This window comes from Nyctereutes procyonoides, unplaced genomic scaffold (assembly GCF_905146905.1).
Source record: "Nyctereutes procyonoides isolate TBG_1078 unplaced genomic scaffold, NYPRO_anot_genome, whole genome shotgun sequence".
Classification (NCBI taxonomy): Eukaryota; Metazoa; Chordata; class Mammalia; order Carnivora; family Canidae; genus Nyctereutes; species Nyctereutes procyonoides.
Window position 1 is genome coordinate 21,301,889 of NW_026575035.1, and position 19,484 is coordinate 21,321,372.

The window sequence follows — 19,484 nt, forward strand, 5'->3', positions numbered from 1 at the left end:
AGTTTTCGTACTCCTACACAACCGTGCGTGTCAACTGTGATCCTATTTTTAGTACTGTTTCCTGACTCTGGATTAAAAGAAGAGGAGGTTGGAAAGTTTCCATTAAAACATTCCTTTCTCCTTTATGTTTCCCAGAAATAAAAACCTCTTTCAAACTAATCTTTTTTTTTCTAAATGAAAGAAATCAAAATTCCAGAATGTTATGACCTTCTCCATATTACGAACCCAAGACAAACAGCAAAAGCAAAGCAAAAGAAAACAAAACAAAAACAAAAAACAAACTTAAAAAAAAAGTAGCCCGACATTTTTCTCTGTGTTAATGATAAAATTTAGGTCTAGTTCAGGCTGAAAATTACCACACCCAAAGTTCAGAATGAAATGCTGTATATATAAAAGTGAAATTAACTCCAAAACCAGCAGCTTAGATTTTAGAATCCTCTTCCTTTAAAATGGAATTTATACAATCTATACTTAGATCATGAAAAAAAAATATCATTTAGCCAAAGCATATACAAGAGTTGAAAGAGAATGTTTTCTTTAAGAGGGTTACTTCTAGCCACGCAAAATTAATTTTAAAAATTAAGCAATTATCTGGATTAGTAAAATTGAAAGGACATGTTGGACTCAATTGCTGCCTTGTGTCAGTGGAAGCGTTTGAATCATCTGTATGCTTATGCCAATTCACCACATTTTAGGGACGTGTTGGTATCAAAAGTCACCCCGGACTAGAAAGTGACAACTGTGGTTTTTCATTATTTTCCACGAGCATAGTCACTTGAAAATAAAGTGAGATCCTTTGGAATCAATGCTAAGAAGTAAAAAGAGGAGCTACTCCTGATTTGATAGTAATTTTAGATATGAAGTAAGAGACAAAAGATACAAGTATTCCAATTCTAAAATAAATAAGTCCTGGGCATGACTATAGTGAATCTTGCTGTATTGCATACTTGAATATTGCCAAGAGAGTAGATCTTAAAAGTTCTCATTGCAAAAAACCAAAACAAAAAAAAGTGTAACTGCATATGCTGATGGATCTTAACTAGACCTATTGGTGATTATTTTGTAATATCTACAAATATGAAATCATGAAGTTGTACACTTGAAACTAATATAATGTTATGTATCAATTATATCTCAATTTTTAAAAATCTTTAAAAATAATCCTAGTAAATTCTTTTGCTTAAAAAAAATACAAGAAGTCCTCAAGACCCGTGGCAGATAAAGATGAATTTATCCTAGAAAGATTTGTATTTGAGTTTTGCTCTTTTTTTGAAGCAGATTTTAAATATAGTTTTACATTCATTGTAGTTTACATCATAACTCCTCCCTACAAAAACCAAACTGTGCCTTAAATCAAACCAGAAATTAAATATGCAGGAGGTTTCAGAATAAAACTCAACTTCAATTTGGAAATGCTGTCAACAGTGATGCTATTCATTTATTCTCAGAGGTTTCTGTAGCTATCCTTAAAATAGAGAATTTTATAAAAATATAAGGAATTTAGGGGCGCCTGGGTGGTTCAGTTGGTTAAGCGTCCAACTCTTGATTTCAGCTCAGGTCATGATCTTGGGGTCCTGGGACTGAGTCCTCTGTCAGGCTCTGTGCTTAGGGAAGAACTGCTTCTCTCTGCCCCTCTACGTTCTCTCTCTCTCTCTCCCCAAAATAAATAAATAAATAAATGTTTCCCAAAAAAGTAAGTAATTTAGTTGAGCTTTACACTCATTTAACGTGAGGGATGAATCCTAGCATGCTATATACACTGATATGTTCAGAATGTCAGCAATATGACCATCTATCCTAGCCACACATCGAATTTTATCTCCCAATTGTTTAGGAAAGTACTGAAAATTTCACTGTGGCTTTAACTTGAGGCCTTAGCATTAAACAATGCAGACCTGATGAATTAGTCTTTTCAGTAAGATAAGCACAATGCTTTATTCAAAGATGAAGTGTTTATCTTGGAGGAATTTTTCCTTTAATATCCTGCAGAGTGGGTCGGGAAGTCTTAGGAGAATAGGCTTTCTTGTGAGCTGACAGTCTTCATAGGCAATCTGAAATGAATCACCCAAGATTTGCTTTTTTGCTAAACATAATTCATCTTTTCTCTCTGATTCCCACTCAATCCACCCCCATCCCCATCCCTCCTACAGGGTTGCTTTGGGAACAAGGGAGAAAACAGTCATCACACAACTGCATTACAGAGTTTCCCAATTAATGAGCTATTTCCAGGGATTATATCACTCACCTTTGGATTATATCACTTGCTTGATGTACATAAGCATGGGCCACAGCAGTAATTTGCGAAATTAAATGGCACATTTATATTCCCCACTGAGAAAAGCAGGAAACAAATGTATTCCCACTCGGAGGCCTACAACTAGAAACCTAATATGACTCCAGTACAAATGAATTAACGTTAGTAAAATTTTCTTTCCATAAATTTGACAATAGAGACAAATGGCCTAACTATAGAAGAGCATTTCACATATATGGTCATGCAGTAAAAGGAAACTTGGATTTTCTTTCCATATCTTCTCGGTGATTTTAGGCAGGTCATTAACCCTCTCTGAGCCTGTTTGTTCATATGGAAAATATAAATAATCCTTGCATGTACTACTAACCTCTAAGGACCAAATTAAATAATGGGTCTGAAGGCTTGTAGGTGATTGCAAAGCACTATCAAAATGTGACAAACTATTAGGAAATTCCACTAAAATACACATAACAGTGCAATGTGGATTTTGTTTGTAATAAAATGTTTCCAAGCCTCTTTATCTTCAGTGATAAGTGGTATAGTGAACATCTCAATCTGGGTTCCCCCTAGGGAAGACCCTTATCAAAGGTCCTGGGCACAGATAGTTAGGAGATGACCCTAATTTTCTTCCTTCTAAAAAAAGGAAGCAGGGAATGTATAAAAGAGAAATTTCAATGAACTGTGCATGAACAAGCTGGTTATTACCCAGGGAGAAACTGGGATTCAGTCTACCAGGGATCGTCTAGAAACCTATGGAACATCTCTCAGAATCAATCCCTAGAAGATGGAGAGGACTCTCAGTGGGCATTACACTCTCCTCTGACCACTATCACCACCAAACAGGTTGGTTACTTGATATGGCATCAGAGGAAGCCCTTGGCCAGAGAAAATACCCTCCAAACTTGAAGTGGAAAGCCATCAACATGCTAGAAACATGCCTGGCAGCTTTAGGGAAACTGTGGAAGGGGGTTAGAAATGGGGCAGGGTGTCAACGTTACCTGTTACAATGACATTTCAGCTTGCTGAAACATGGGAGCCTTTTAGGAGGGCACTCTCTGAGAAAGTAACACCAAAAGTTCCTGCCTCCGGCCCCTCCTTCTTCCTCTCTGTTTTTGACTGCAAGTTACCATAGAGCCAAATCAGAGAGAACCAGAGGGCTAAAGAGAAGGGAAGGAAAAAAAAAAAAACAAAACAAAACTAGTAAGTAGAAGGAAGATAATTTCTTTCCACTTTCTTCTTTTATCTGCTTCAGAAGGAGGATAAATGAGTTTCTGTTCATTCATTTACTTTAAGATAAGAAGAAAATTAAGATGATGGTGGAGGACACACATAGGATTAGGGAAAAATGAAAAAGAAGGAGGAAGAGGGGGAATGAGGGAGGAGAGGGAGAAGAGAGCTCCATACATGGCTTTTGTCAGGTCACTGAAAATCAGGGTCTCCCAGCATCTAGGAACTCCTTATGCATATTCGTTAGGTATGAATCTGTTACGTGTCAATCCTGGTCAGCTTTCAGGCAAAATGTGAAAGTCCTTATCTCACTGGTAGACATTCCTGCATGACAGTGTACCACACATTTCTTGTCCATGTGCTTGAACTTTCGACAAATGTTCAGATCATAACTCATTCATCAGGTGATGGAAAGCTAGGTGGGGTAAGTCATTTTATGTGAATGAACCCTGTTGCTTCCTATGGAAGGCAGAGAGCTATCACCATACTCAACAGCCTGGGTTTTTCAGAACATTTGCCAAGAATTTTTAGGTTGAAAACTTAAGATTTCAATTGGCTTCTAGGAAGAAATATTTAGTTGTGCAACTTCTTTTTCTCAGCTTCCCTTCTTGTCACCTGGAACCCAAATGAAATTTTAAAATGTTTGTTTCAAGACTTTCAAGATCAAATAATGAATTGAATAAATATTTTTTCCCCTTAAATTTTAACTATGACTCACAATTTCTTAGGATTTGTGCTGTTATTTGGTTTGATTCGTTTTTGCTTTCACCTGTTTGTATGCTTGTTTTCTTGCTGAACCACATATAAACTGACTTACTGCATTTTCTTGGGGATTCAAAAATGGCACAAGAGACACAGTTGAGTTGCTAGTGAAGAAACCTCCCCCCTTGTAAGTAGGGCCAGCCCTAATCCAGAGGCAGCCCATCCAGGCGTCTTCCTGAAATTTTAGCAACTAAAAGCATTCTGTTTACAATAAGAAAACCGTTTCCCCCCCCCACCCTGATTGGAATGTCCCTGAATAGGTTCATGTTGACCCTCCCCAAAATCAACCTGGATGCCATGCGACTCCCGTGGTTCTTTTGTCTTTAGGCAGTTTCTTTCCTTTTGCCTTTTAAAAGATCCCTGTAATTGCTAATCGGGGCTCTTTTCCTCCTCGGAGGCGGAGAGCCCGTTTGCGCAAACGTTCAATAAACCCTCTTGCTAATTGCATCTGCCTGTCTGGGGTCTGGGTCTCTGGGGCGTCCACCGGGCCACGTTGGCACCCGTGAGCCAGGGTCCAACACTAGAACAATATTTCTATTTTCCCCTGGGTTTCCTCACTTCTTGACTAAAATACACAACTAGATTTACACTATTAGAAAGAATGTGTGTTTCTCAACTTTAAAAGTTTTAATAACTGAATAAGTAAAAACCATTATTGTCTATATTTTCTTGTATGTTGAGGTTTAGGAAACTCACCTTGGAATAAAGAGTTTAAATCTATTTTCTTTATCTTGAAAATCAAGAGCTCCTGTGTATAAATGCACCAAAAATTAACTGCAAGCACCAGAAAAAATGTCGGTCATTGTCAACTGCTCTATCTAGCTTCATCTGCAGCATAACATTTGATCTCCCACCTACAGAAGAACCTTTCTGTTTAGATGAAAGGATCAAAAATCTCAAAATACTTGCAATTTCAACCACAGCAATGATTAAATCTGGCTACTTTTACAGTCAGTTCAGAGAGCAGACAGTGCAGTCAGTAGATGTGTGCTATTTCCATGGGCTCAATACTGCCACTGAGCAAATGCATCACTCCAACAGCCAGAGTGCAACAATGAAATCATTGCACCTGCTAGGACTATATGTTTATTGTTGCTCTACCAAGAAAACATTTGCGTCATGTTCAATTATTTCCTTAAAATCTTCAGAATCTAGACTTGACACTAAAATTTTGTAGTAGATGTTGCTAATGGCCAAACATCATGGATACTTCAAAGAAATAGAAATGTATCCCTTTCTTTAGTGAATATGGATAGGAACTGGTAGCCATGCAATCTTACGTTGCTTTGAAAAAAATCATTTTGAACTTTTAGTATTTTATAACATAATTAGCCCCTTTGAGGTGTGTGTGTGTGTGAATCTGTGTGCGTGTATGTGTTTAGTGGTGCAGGGGTGGGCGTTGAATATTCAAACAAAAAGTAAGTGAACAAAGAAATGTGTGGGAGATATCAGAAAGGGACACAGAACATAAAGACTTCTAACTCTGGGAAATGAACTAGGGGTGGTGGAAGGGGAGGAGGGCGGGGGGTGGGGGTGAATGGGTGACGGGCATGGAGGGGGACACTTGACGGGATGAGCACTGGGTGTTATTCTGTATGTTGGTAAATTGAACACCAATAAAAATTAATTTATAAAAAAAAATAAAGTTACGTATAACAGAAAAAAAAATTAAGTTAGAGAAAAAATAAACAGAGTTCTTGTCTTATGACATGATAGACGCATGGTTTTACATTTTTAGGGTTTAAAATTCATTTCAAATAAAAGAAAAATATTCTATTTTACTATAATAATACTTTAGCTCCGCTTCTATACTTAACTTTGTTAGAAGATGAAAGAATAAATTGCATATATAATTGTATGTATTCCCAACTCAGATTAATGCTGATAAATATCAGCTAGGGTATGTTGGGCATATCATTGGGTTTGTCATCTCAGAAAGTGGTTGACCATAAATGGGGCTTTGATATAAGGAAAAGGGTAAATAGGGCAAAAAGATGGTGGAGGCAGGAAGGACAGAGGGGTTTCATCAATTACCTCTTTAAAAATATATATATACATATATATATATATAGTTTTAAAGATTTATTTATTTATTTTAGAGAGAAAGAATGTGCATATGCAAATGTAAGCAGGTAGAGGGTAGGGGGAGAAGGGAAGGGGCAAAGAGAGAGAAACGCAAGCAGACCCTGTGCTGAGCATGGAGACCATGTGGGGCTTGATCCCAGGACCCTGAGATCATGGTCTGAGCCTAAACTGACTGAACCACCCAGGCGTCCACATCAATTATTTCTTAAGCAAAGGCTGGAGAACACTCTTACTTGGCCTTTGGTTCAATAGGAAAGCATATATTTAAAAGATTAAAAATAAAATAATAGGACAAGTAATAGAAAAATATTTCTGAAATATGTCCAAAAGTATTTCCCCCATCTTGGTCATCTTTTTTTCTTTCTCTGATTTACCTTTATTGCCCTAAACAGAGAGAGGCAGTGAGGGAAGGTGGGGGGTGGATAGCCAAGCAGCACTGGTCACAAATGAAGCTGGGGAAACAGAGGTGCCATGGGGACCAATCCTGATTGTCCCCTCAGGACCAAAGCCTCTATAAGGAGGTGAGAAAAACAAACTCAATTGTTGCTGGTCCTCTGAGGCATAGCAATGCAACCCTCACTCCCCCAGTGTCACTTTGGTGGGGGGCAGTTGGCAGGCCCTTAGAGGAATCTCTCGCTTAGCATGCAGTGAGAACCACCATTGGCCGAAGGACTTGTTTGGGTACATGGGCTAAAGAAAGTGCCCCTGGGAGCCAGGGGTCTGGACATTTCCTGCAGGGGACACAGAAGTCCCCACAGGCCCTGTGGGGAGGCAAGGGAGGAGAGCAAACAGGTGGCTTTCAAGAGGGCTGGGCTTAGAGTAGCATGAGTGTGGGAACTGAGGTCAAGAGGTTTAGGCAGTTGGTGCTGCAGAAGACAGTGTATTTCCAGACTATAAATCTTTCTCGAAGAGCCATAGGGAATGGAAGTTCCTCTCTACCCACAGCCCTTCTTGGGCAGGAAAGCTTTTGGAGGGAGGAGAAAATCCTGGCTGGGTATTGAACTTTGAATTGAAGAGCTAGCTTTCAACTGCAAGAACCTGGCTTGCCATTTTTACTTGACTGAAATCCCTCCCCAGCTCATACACCCACAGTAGGAATGGAAGCCTTAAGAGCAAAAGACCTGCTGGAGAAATAAAGAAAGTGGCATTGTTGTCCATGCGAGTAAATTCAATCACCTATTATAAAAAAACGGCTTACTTCCAAACGGAAGGAAGTGAAAGAAATCCCCCTTCTGTATTGAGGTTATTTATCCTAGACCCCATTGAACAATCAGAGAGCCCAGTGCAGACCTGAAGATGGGAGAGTGCAGCAGACCTGGGTGGGCTTGGATCCCTGCCTTGGCTGCTAGATAAGCCCCTCAGAAGAGCTGGCCTAAGGGAGGGAGTAACAGCCTGCCACCTGGCGAATCCTGAGGCAGCCCCAGGGAAGACAATTGATGTTTAGGGTCTCTGTGGCATTGGCAGATATCAGGAAGAAAAGACTGGGATTTAAGCAACCTGTGAGCTTTGCACTCCTGTTGCATTTACTGTGACTGCCCATAGGATTTGCTGCTAAATTCCTTTCCATGAAGCTTTATTGAAAGCAGTGTGTGTCTATGGGGGTAGGTTAGGAGGTGGATGGAGAACTGTTCTTTATCTCAGCATAAGCCAATTATCCAAAGTACTCTGTTATCAGCCAGCCTTATTTTAACCTCACACTAGACTTAATCTTGATTCTTCATTTACCTGCTGAGAGCCTTTAGCGTCACTTAACTATAATAAAATAAGAGAGAGAGAGAGAGAAAATTGAAACAAAATCCAACTTCCTGAGACCACTGGCAAGGCTCAGAACTTCTTTACTACCTGTGGTCCTTTCACTTCCACTATCTTGAATCCCATAGGGCCAGCCAAAATTGTTTTTATTTTCCAGTCTCCAATCCCCTATAATGTTTTACGATCCTAGGTTAGAATTTGCTTTTGTGCTCCATATATCAGTTGGTCAAATTCTGAACATTTTGTTATATATTTCAAAGAATTATCTTTATCATGCCTCCATTTTCCACTCTTTTTTTGGGCAAAATCAAACCTTTCTTTTAAAGTCAGTGTTCCAAATTCTTCTACTGAACAAGAAGGAAATGTTCAAGGGCCTCGGTGACAGCCCAACCCTTCCAATGCTTGCAATTATCCTATACACAGGATGTTACATATACCATTCCCTGTAAAGAAACAATGTCAACAGCACCAAACAGCTTGTGTGTGTATGCTCTGAGACAAACAGTAAAATCAGGAAAAAGTAATTTGGAAATAAAGCTACTTCACTATTTACCTTCAGCATTGCTATCACATGAAATTAAAATTATTACTACATCTTAGGTTAGTTATGATTGTTTTTTATTATGTGGTGCCTATAGGTGATAGGTGAATCGAGTTCCCAAGACACAGCACCACAGAAAGAAAAGCAATGTTAACACTGTTCTCAGTATGAGCTCTAAAAGACTTCCAAACGACTTACTGAAGAATCTTGAGAGGTCCGTGGGGGCATTGCAGTGATTGTGAACACCAGTTCACTAAGCAAACATTTCAATACACTGTATGGATTCCTAAAAAAAGATGAATTGACAAGGGGGAGGCAATTCATGTGGCTTAGTCATACTTTAGATTATTTTTGTGTTTTTATCGTTGGTTCTTTAAAAAATAAAAATCACATAGACAAACTTTGGAACATATTTCTGCTAACTTGTGTCAGCAATGCTTTAATCATTTATTGCTCACTAAGTATAACAACCAGATGTTCAGATTTTAAGGACATTCCACCCACTTCCAAAACTCCCAGTACAGTCCTAATTACCCACTTTCAGCTACTTGTTTCTTTGCTTGTGGCTGAAAACATTGCAAAACTGGCACCAAAGTGCCATGTGAATAAAACATGTTAGAAATGCTTGTACTTAATAAGTAGGTATCCTAAAGAAGCAATGTGGAAATCCCATGGCCAATATTGGCCATAAAATCTTCCTCTGTGGTAACCAAAAAGATGCCTTCTGAAAAGTGAGCTGTGATTTCATGAGAAGATAACTGTTCTTGTAATTAGAACACCTATGATCAAGCCCCAGTTCAGCCACTTACTCATTTGAAATCCTGAGTCACTCACTTATTTCTCTGCAAAGGAGGGACGATGATAGTCCCCCAAAGCACTCTTGGACTCAAGATGCAGAGTGAATCAGTATATGTAGCAGTGCTCAGTAAACCATAAACGCCCACACTGAACTACAAATTTCATGTAGGAGCTAAGAAAGGATCATGGATTTGGAATACTAAATAGAAAAATGTATTTAAATGATGTTCACGATATAAAAGATAAAACGAGAGCATAGCCTCAACAAACAACACAACAAAGAACTTCCGCCATGTCTGGCTAATTAATTTATCACCCAGTGCAAAATGAAAATGTGAGGCCCCTTGGTTCGAAAAGCAGAAAAGAAGGGGAAAGAGCCTTTTTCATGGTGGCATCTCTTCACTTTTCATGGTGTTTTTTATTTGCTATTTTATGTCTTGTTGATGGGACAAGGAGTAATCACAAGGTGTACACAAACCTTCACAGGTGCAGAGCCACCCCATGACTCAGAGCACATGTTTGACCCCATCCTCTGTGTGTGCAGTTGCCCTTTTGGGGAGAGAGTGACAATGTTACTGAGCAGGGCCAGAGGATCAGTGGTGGAGAGCCCATCTCAGGGATGCAGAGAGTTTCCAAGTCAACAGAGCTATTGTCCCATTTGTCTTCCTTAGAGAACACAACACAAAGATAAAATTATTAAGAATTTCAAGATGGGGACTGCAGAGCTTTAGACCTCAAGCAGGGGGCCTTCTTCTGAGCACAGGGTCCTCAGTGACCTCACTGTTCACAAGCCCACAAATTCTCCCTACCATTTACTATGTGTGGGGCCCTAAAGTTTTTCAAAGAGTCAGCACGATATAGTTGGTAAGAGACTCTGAAGCAAGGTTTCTGGTTTCCATCCTAGCTCTGTCTCTCACCAACTCTATGTATAACTTTGGGCAAATTATTCTTTCTCTTTTAGTATCAGTTTCTCCACTTGTAAAACAAAGGTGATAATAATAATCACTTATCTCCTAGAGTCATTGAGCAGATTGAGTTACTACATGGAAAGTACATAGTTCATAAATCCCTGAACTATGTGTTCATTAAAACACATTTAAATGAACACTAAAAAAAATGAACACTAAAAGAATATTAGTATTCTTCATATGGAATCCACATTGCAGGTCCAAGGATTCTAACCATGGAAGCATCTTATAGCCAACCTAAGAATCATCTCTGCTCCTTGGTCCTGGGCTCATCCTGGATTTTGATGGACAGCATCCCTGGCTGTATCTACACCCTTTCCTCCCCAGATTCTATCCCAACCATAACATAATGCAAGTGGCCAATGGCAAGAGCAAGAGAGAAGTATTTTAAATAGAACACATTTTCCTTGAAGAAAGCCTGTGAGCTCTATAAAGGTATAAAATGGTTGGTAATGGTTAGAGAATAAAGTCTATGAGTAGGCTGGTATGGACAGCTTCAGGGATGGCCATAAAATTGATTTTATACTACTATCTGTACAAAATAACTACTTAGTAAATTACTGATTTGTAATTCAGAAATAGAATTCAGATAATAAAAAATAATTCAAAAATGAATATCAAAGTGAGTGCTATAAAAATGTTTTATGAAAATGAGTACTTAAAAATTAAAAGAAAAGGAGTGCAAGTGGATTTTATAGTATTATTTTTATAGTATTATAAAATTGTGATCTGTTTAAATAATTTGTAAGTAACTTAAAAATGACTTTTTGGCAAGTAATGCAAAAAGCAAATGGTAGATTTTAAGGAACACTTATTTAAATAAAATAAAAACAAATAATCCTATTTGTATGTTATACTGGAAAGCTTAATTTAAAAAACTTTGAGGTCCAATAAAGTGCTAAGGGGACATAGCACAGGCATTATAAAAATAAAAAGTGGATTTCATGAACAAATTTATTATAATGTAATTAAAATTTTGCACTTTGTATAAAAAAATCACCAAAACTAAACAGAGGGAACAGAATATCTGAGTTTTCTAAAGAAAAATTGTAATTTAAAATTTTGCACAAAGAAAAGTCCTGGATGAGGTGGCTTCACCAGTGAATTGTGCCAAACATTTAAAAAAGAAATTATAGAAAATATTCCACAGTCTTCTAAGTAATACACACACACACACACACACACACACACACACACACAAGGACAATAATCCCCAACACACTACATGTTCAAACATTGACGAGAACATTGTTAACAAAGAAAAATTATAGATGATTCTACATATGACCAAGGATGAAAAATTACCAAATAAAATGTTAGCACATTGAATCCAACATCTAACTAAGAAGATAATGCATCATGATCAAGCCTGTCATTACAGAGATACAAGGTTTTTTTAAGATTTGAAAAAATCTAAGTAATTTACTATGCTAAGAGAATAATGAAGAAAAAAATCATGAGTATCTCAATAGCTGCAAAGTATTTGATAGTGTTCAACATCTATTAAAAATAAAAACTCAAAAGGAATTTTTAGTAGGTAACTACTCATTAAAAAATTATAAAAATCCCACTTGACAATAAATGGGAAAATGTTTTAAGCTTCCCTTTAGAAAGGGGAGTAAAATACAGTTGCCTATTATCACTACTTTTATTACACCTTTTATCTTAGGTACTGAACACTGCAATACTTCAACAAATATAAAAATCAAAATCTAAGGATTGGGCAGCCTGGGTGGTTCAGCGGTTTAGTGCCGCCTTCAGCCCAGGGTATGATCCTGGAGACCCAGGATCGAGTCCCATGTCAGGTTTCCTGCATGGAACCTGCTTCTCCCTCTGCCTGTGTCTCTGCCTCTCTTTCTCTCTGTCTCTTTTATGAATAACTAAATTTAAAAAAATCTTTTAAAAAAATGTAAGGATTGGAAAGGAAGAAAAAAAGTCATTATTTACCTATAAGATTTTGTATGTAAAAAGTCAGTAAGAGTCTTTAGATAAATTATAGAATTAATGAATAATTTATGAATATTAATGAATAATTGTCCAGCAAACTTGCTGGACAGTGATCAATATACAGAATCAATGTGTTTCTGTATATTAGCAACAATTAGAAAAATACTTTAAAGTTACTATTTATAATAACACTAAAGCATCAGTATTTAGGAATAACTCTAACAGAAAATACATACAGAAAAGATCTCTACCCAAAAAACTAAAAAAAAAAAAAATTCAAAAAGTACAGAAAACATAAGTAAATAAAGAGATATATTTTATCTATAATGTGAAAATAAGGAATTTCAATTCCTCTCGATTTGATCCATAGATTTAAAGCAATCAATAAAAATCCCTGCAGCTATTTTGTGGAAATTGAGAAACTAGTTATAAAATGTATACTGAAAGATAGGGAATGATAATAGACAAGATAAACTCAAATAAAAGGAACAATGTGGGAGAACGTGTTCTTGGCATTTCAGGATATATTACAAAGCTATAGTAATTGTGACTGGTAGTACTAGTGCAATGACAGGAAAAGAGCAGCTCAATAGAACAGAAAATGCAAAAACAGTCACTTGTGCAAAGACCCTTGATGTTGATACAAAAAGAATAATGAAGAATGAATGGTATTTTTATTCAATGATGATGAGTCAATTAAATAACCATATGGAAAAAGATTGCAAATTTACCTCTATTTAAATCATAATAAAAATACTCACCTTGGGTAGATTACAGACACAAATAAGCAAAGTAAAAGCAAGAATGCTTCTGAAAGACAATTTAGAGGAACATTTTCAGGACTTGTAGTAGAAAACAATTTCTACAGAAAAAAACACAGAAAGCACTAACCACATAAAGGGAATGGTTGACAAATTGGGCTGCCATAAAATTAAGAGCATAAGCCATCAAAAATAACTTTCTGAGAGTGGGAAATGGGCTATACAGTGGAGGAGTTATTTGAAACTTCTATAACCAACAATGGCTAATAGCCAAAAAAAATTATAATGACAAATCAGTTAGGAAAACACCAAAAAAGTAATAGAAAAAAAGTTAGAGATTTAACAGACCTTTCACAAAAGTGGATATCCAGATGCCAATAAACATAAGAAAAAGATGTTTGACATCATTAGTCATTAGGGAAATGTGAGTGAAAATCCCTAGATATTTCTGCACATTTTTCAGAAGAGCTAGAGTTAAAATGTCTGACAATGCCAAGGGTTAGGAAAGATACGGAGCAAAAGAAACTAATTCCCTGCTGGTGGGAGCCTAAATCGCTTCCTTTGGAAATGTGTGGCACTGTCTTCAAGATTTGAACATAAACTATGACCTAGTAATTCCTGTCACCTAAATATGTACCCTACAAAAATTTGTTTACCTGTACACCAAGAGCCATGTATATAAACATCCATGCCTTCATGATTTGCAATAGCTAATAACCAAAATGTCTATCATCTGTATAAAGCACATATAAATGTTTATATATTGATGCAACAGAAGGCTATATAGTCATAAAAATGAACAAACTTTTGGTATGTGAAGCAACATGGATGTATCTCATAAATATAATATTAAGTGACAAAAACTAGACCCAAATGAGTACATATTATTAGATTCCAATTAGATCACATTAAAAACAAAACAAAATTAGAAATTTCGGACAGTGTTTATTTTTAGAAAGGAAGGAAACTATTAGTTATTTGGAAACCAAAGATGTCCAAGATATGGTCTCTTTCTTCAGGAGTTTCATATTGAGATCATGTACATAAAAATGCATTATAAGCTGAAAACACATGAACCCTTAAAATGTTATTATTTTGAATAATAATATCCAGATAATCTGATATCTGAAGTTAAATAAGCCAATATCTAGCATTTTTTTCTGACATTTAGTCAATTAAACAACAAATAACCTCTCATTAGCTGAAATTCATTAAGCAAGCCAAGGGCTATGTTTCCATTGAGTCCAAGGCAGATGGAATGGAATGAATTTTCATTGCATCTCATCTCTCCTAAACCAATATGAATGCAGTCCTCTCATCAGTAGGAGAGGATTATAGGGTAACTCAGATAATGTGACCTAGATGTGTTTATTTAATCATTGTTCCCTCTCTTTGGGGAAGAATTCACGCAGAGTGCAGCCATAACTTTCTTTCTGAAACCAAGAAAACCATGATTTGTCTTTAAAAGACAAGTGATAATAATAACAACAACAGCAGCAGCAGGAGCAAAACAACAGTAATAATGTCCTTACAGTAAGCTTCCCAGCTTGTGTCCCATTAGTAAAATATTTGTATAAAATTATAATCACACAACTAGGTCATCATGTTTACCTAACACAAATGAGAAAAATAGCTTTCTAAACTGGAAATGTGAAATGTTACTACTTTTGCAAATACTTTACTTGTAGCACAAAAGAACTGAGAAATTACCAATGAATAAATGTCATGTCTTTTCTCCTATAAAGTATCTTATTATTCTCCACAGGGCACTAAATCTCTATTTTTCACAAGTCTTTGCTGCCTATCTTGTTTCTACATCCACTTAGAGGGGTTATTTACAAGGATATTGCTTAATATATAAGTATTTAGGGATTTTCTAGGAATTTTTTTTATTATTCCAGCTTATATCTAATGTGGCCAGAGAACACAAATTTCAATTCTATGGCATTTATTGCCCTTTACTGATAAATGTTTTATATGTACTTGGAAATATAGCATATTCAGAAATCTGAGGTACAAGATTCTCTAAGTGTCATTTAGATCATGTTAATTGCATTGTTGATCCTGTATATTCTTACAAATTTATATCTGCTTGTTTTAGATTTGCAACTGTTCAAAACTATTGTGATTACAGATTTTATTTTCCTTTTTAGTTCTATTGGATTTTTCCTTATGTATATTTATTTTTTTCAAAAAAAATTTTTTAAAAGATTTTATTTATTTACTCATGAGACACACACACACACACACACACACACACACACACACACAGGCAGAGACACAGGCAGAGAGAGAAGCAGGGTCCATGCAGGGAGCCTGACGTGGGACTCGATTCCAGGTCTCCAGGATCACACCTTGGGCCAAAGGCGGCGCTAAACCACTGAACCACGCGGGCTGACCATCAAAGATTTTTTTTTTAATTATTTATTTGACAGAGAGAGAAAGTACAAGCAGGGGTAGCAATGCAGGCAGAGGGAGAAGCAGGCTCCCCGCTGAGCAGGGAGTCTGATGCTGGGCTCCATCCCAGGACCCTGAGTTCATGACTTGAGCCAAAGGCAGATGCTTAACCGACTGAGCCGCCCAGGAGCCCCTCTTTATGTATACTTAGACTATGCTCTACAAAGCCTACAAATCTAGAAATCTTTCTAATAGATTAGCCTTTTTATCATTATGAAATGGCCTTGTGGGTCTCTAGTGATATTTCTTTCAATAAAATCTATTTTACCTGTTTTACTAGTATAGCTATGACAACTTTCCATTGGATACCATTTCCATGATTTATCTCTTCTTTTACTTTCAACTGTGCTGTGGGCTCATATTTACATGATAAGCAGCAGATAGCTGGGTTTTGTGTTTCTATACCACCTGATAATATTTTCATCGGTATTAATCCATTTACATTTCATTTAATTTTATCACTAACATATTTGGAATTCTTTTACTATTTTATTTCCACTTATGCCATAAATTCTTTCATTTTTCTTTTTCTTTCCTTTCTCATCTTGGGTTAATCAAGTATTTATCCCCCATTTTTTCTTTTTATTAGTATACACACATCCCCCCCACACACACTTTTTATAACTAGTACTTTGATTACTTCCCAGACAATGCAAGAACAAACATTTCCCTTCAGTTCTGTTTATCTCCCTTACCATTTTTTTGCTATTGTTAATATGTATTTTAAGTATTTCTAAGCCTCACAATACATTGTTGTTTTATATAGACAACATTCATTTACATTGGTGATATATTTATACTTTCATTGACATTTATTTGTTCTTTATCTTCTTTCTGCATAAAGAATGTGTTTTGGCATTTCTTTTACTGAAGGTTTAATAGTAAAAATGCTCTTATTTTTTTATTTGTCAAAAGCGTCTTTATTTTTCCCCTATTTTTTAAAACCTTTTGACTCAGTATAAAATTCAAAAGTGACAGTTGCTTTTTTCAACTTTCTAGTGATATGATTCCATTGTCTTCTATTTTCCTTTACTTCTGATGGAATATAAGCTCTTGGTCTTTTTGTTATTCCTTTGAAAGTGATGAATCTTTTCCTCTGCCTCCTTGCAATATGTTCTCTTTTTCTTTGATCTGTAGCAGTTTTATCATGATGTATCTTTGTGGATTTCTTTGATTTATCTTGCATGGACTTCCTAGAATTTATTGGCATTTGAATCTTTCACATGTTGGAAATATTGCCTGATATTTCTTATAATATTGTACCTATCTTCCTCTCTTCTACCCATTTTAGATCTTGTACCTATGTCATATATGTCTCTGACATTCTCTATTTTTCATTTTCTTTCTATATGTTCTTTGTTGCCTTTTAGAAAATTTTTTAATTTTAAAGATTCTATTTACTTCTTTGACAGAGAGAGTGAGAAAACACAAACAGGAGAGGGAGAGGGAGAAGCAGACTCCCCACTGAGCAGGGAGGCAGATGCAGGGCTGGATCACAGGACCCTGAGATCATGACCTGAACCAAAGGCTGATGCTTAATCAACTGAGCCATCCAGGCACCCTGAAAGTTGCTCTTAAACTCATCTGTTGAGTTTTAAATTTTTGCTAATGTGGTTTTGCAATCTAGAATTACCATTTGACTTTTTTTTTGATAGATCCCTATTCTCTCTAAACTCTAAACTATCACTTGTTTTTTGAACATATTTGTCAGAATTATTATTAGGTCTAGGTCCTAAAACTTCACCATCTGGATCACTTATAAATCTGTTCTTGATGGGTTTTTCCTCTTCATGTTTGGTCTTTTGGACATCTCCTGGCATGTTTGCTTGAATGCCAGACACCATTTATGAAAAATTTCAGATACCCTGGATAATGTTATCTTTCTGCAAAAAGAATTTAACAGTCTTCTGTTAAGCAGTTGGGAGGGAGAGGGCATCAACTGATCCATGATTTGAGACGATTCAAGATAGATTCCTTTCTTTGTCTTATTTCCATTTCAGTTTTCCTTTATTCTCAGAGTGTATCTTCTCAAAGGTATCTGATGGAAGCCTGGAATGATTATTAGGGACCCTTCTTCCTGGCAAGACATAAACACAGACTTTTTTCTTTTTTAAAGATTTCGTTTATTCATGAGAGACACACAGAGAAAGGTAGAGACATAGAGGGAGAAGCAGGCTCCTCAAGTGGAACCCAATGAGGGACTTGATTCTAGGACTCCGGGATCACACCCTGAGCCAAGGGCAGATGCTCAACCACTGAGGCACCCAGGCATCCCATAAACTCAGACTTTTAAGTTTTTAGCTCCTTTATAACTCTAAACTCCCATTATTTTCTTCCAAGTTCTCTGAGGCTGCCAAAATCTGAGCCACTGTGATCTGCACTGTTTAGGAATCACTAATTGTTTTAAAGGGAAAAGCAGAGCAAAGTATCACCTCAATGTACCCCCTCAACTTGGTTCTACAAGGTCTGACTTTCTTGATTGCCCTCTGATGCCTTTCAACATTTTTTTAAGAAAATTGTATTATATTCAGCATTTATTGTTTTTCTTGGTGATAGGGTTGATTGGGTTGTGATAGATTGGTAGATAACAAGCTACTATATCAAAGTTGACAGTCAGCTACTAATCATTCTCTGATAAAACAGATTACAAAAAGTGACCTTCAGAAGTAAATGGTATAGAAATGATAGCTGGCAGCCTGGTTGCTTTTCTTTGTTAGACAAAGACTTCTCGCTTAGAGCAACTCATAACAGAAATCAAGTAGGATAAGAAAAACGTTATATATTTGTGTATATATTATACAAGAGAGGAATAGAGCTTATAAATTTTTAATTTTAATTGAATACCTGATGTCTTCTTGAACCAGATTGGAGGTTGTAATATTTAAGCTACATCAAAGAGACTGCCTTGGATAGTGTCACTTTATATTCATGTTTTTCTTTCCCTCAAAGATACATTGAGCTGTTCTCTGCATTTAAGCTTCATAGACCTAGGAAATGGAAGTTTTCAACTAACACAAAATGGTTCCTATAGCTGCAGTTTTATTTTGTGTTTAGAATGGGTGAAGCTAAACTAGTTGGATATGGCTTACTCTTTTTATAATTTATAGAAATGGAGTTCTAGGATACACTGATTATTTAAGAGAAAGTAATAAACTGAATGTGATATCTTTTACCTGGGCATTGATCTTCTCAACTGAAATGAAAATAATTTTCTTGGCCAGTCCGGGTGGCTCAGTGGTTTAGCACCGCCTTTGACCAAGGGCGTGATCCTGGAGACCCTAGGATCGAGTCCCACGTTGGGCTCACTGCATAGAGCCTGCTTCTCCCTCTGCCTGCGTCTCTGCCTCTCTGTGTGTGTGTGTGTGTCTCATGAGTAAATAAATAAAATCTTTAAAAAAGTTTTTCTCATGAATTAGGTTTTATGACAGGACTATCCTCTTGGATAGTCTGTGGTTAAAGTCCTTTCCTTGATCCACTCTCTCAAAAGTTCCTTATTGATCCAGAAAGCAGACAATTTTCTCACTCAGTCACTGTGAATAACAGCCACCCACAAGTTTCTCCTTTGAATGTTCTCTCCTTTGGAGAGTCTTTGACTTGTCTTTGTGGTAATCTAAAAGAGAAAGTAAATAATGCAAATTCCAAAATTTCATGGAAATGGAACTGACATGGGAGTGTATAAGCCTCTCTTATAAAAGCCAAGGCAAAATCCTCTGATTTGTTTGAAAAATAAGAAACATAAAAAAACAAAAAATAGTTCCTCAGAGTGAATAAATAGGTCTGAAGTAGTGACAGTGCTATTTACCCATTAAACTCTTAGAGTGGAATAATGATACTGATGATGCTTTGCAGCTGGTATAGGAAGCAGTGTGCTAAGTAGACAGTAGAGAAACTTCCTTTAAGAGCCTACCGGTTACAAATGCAAACCATTAGAA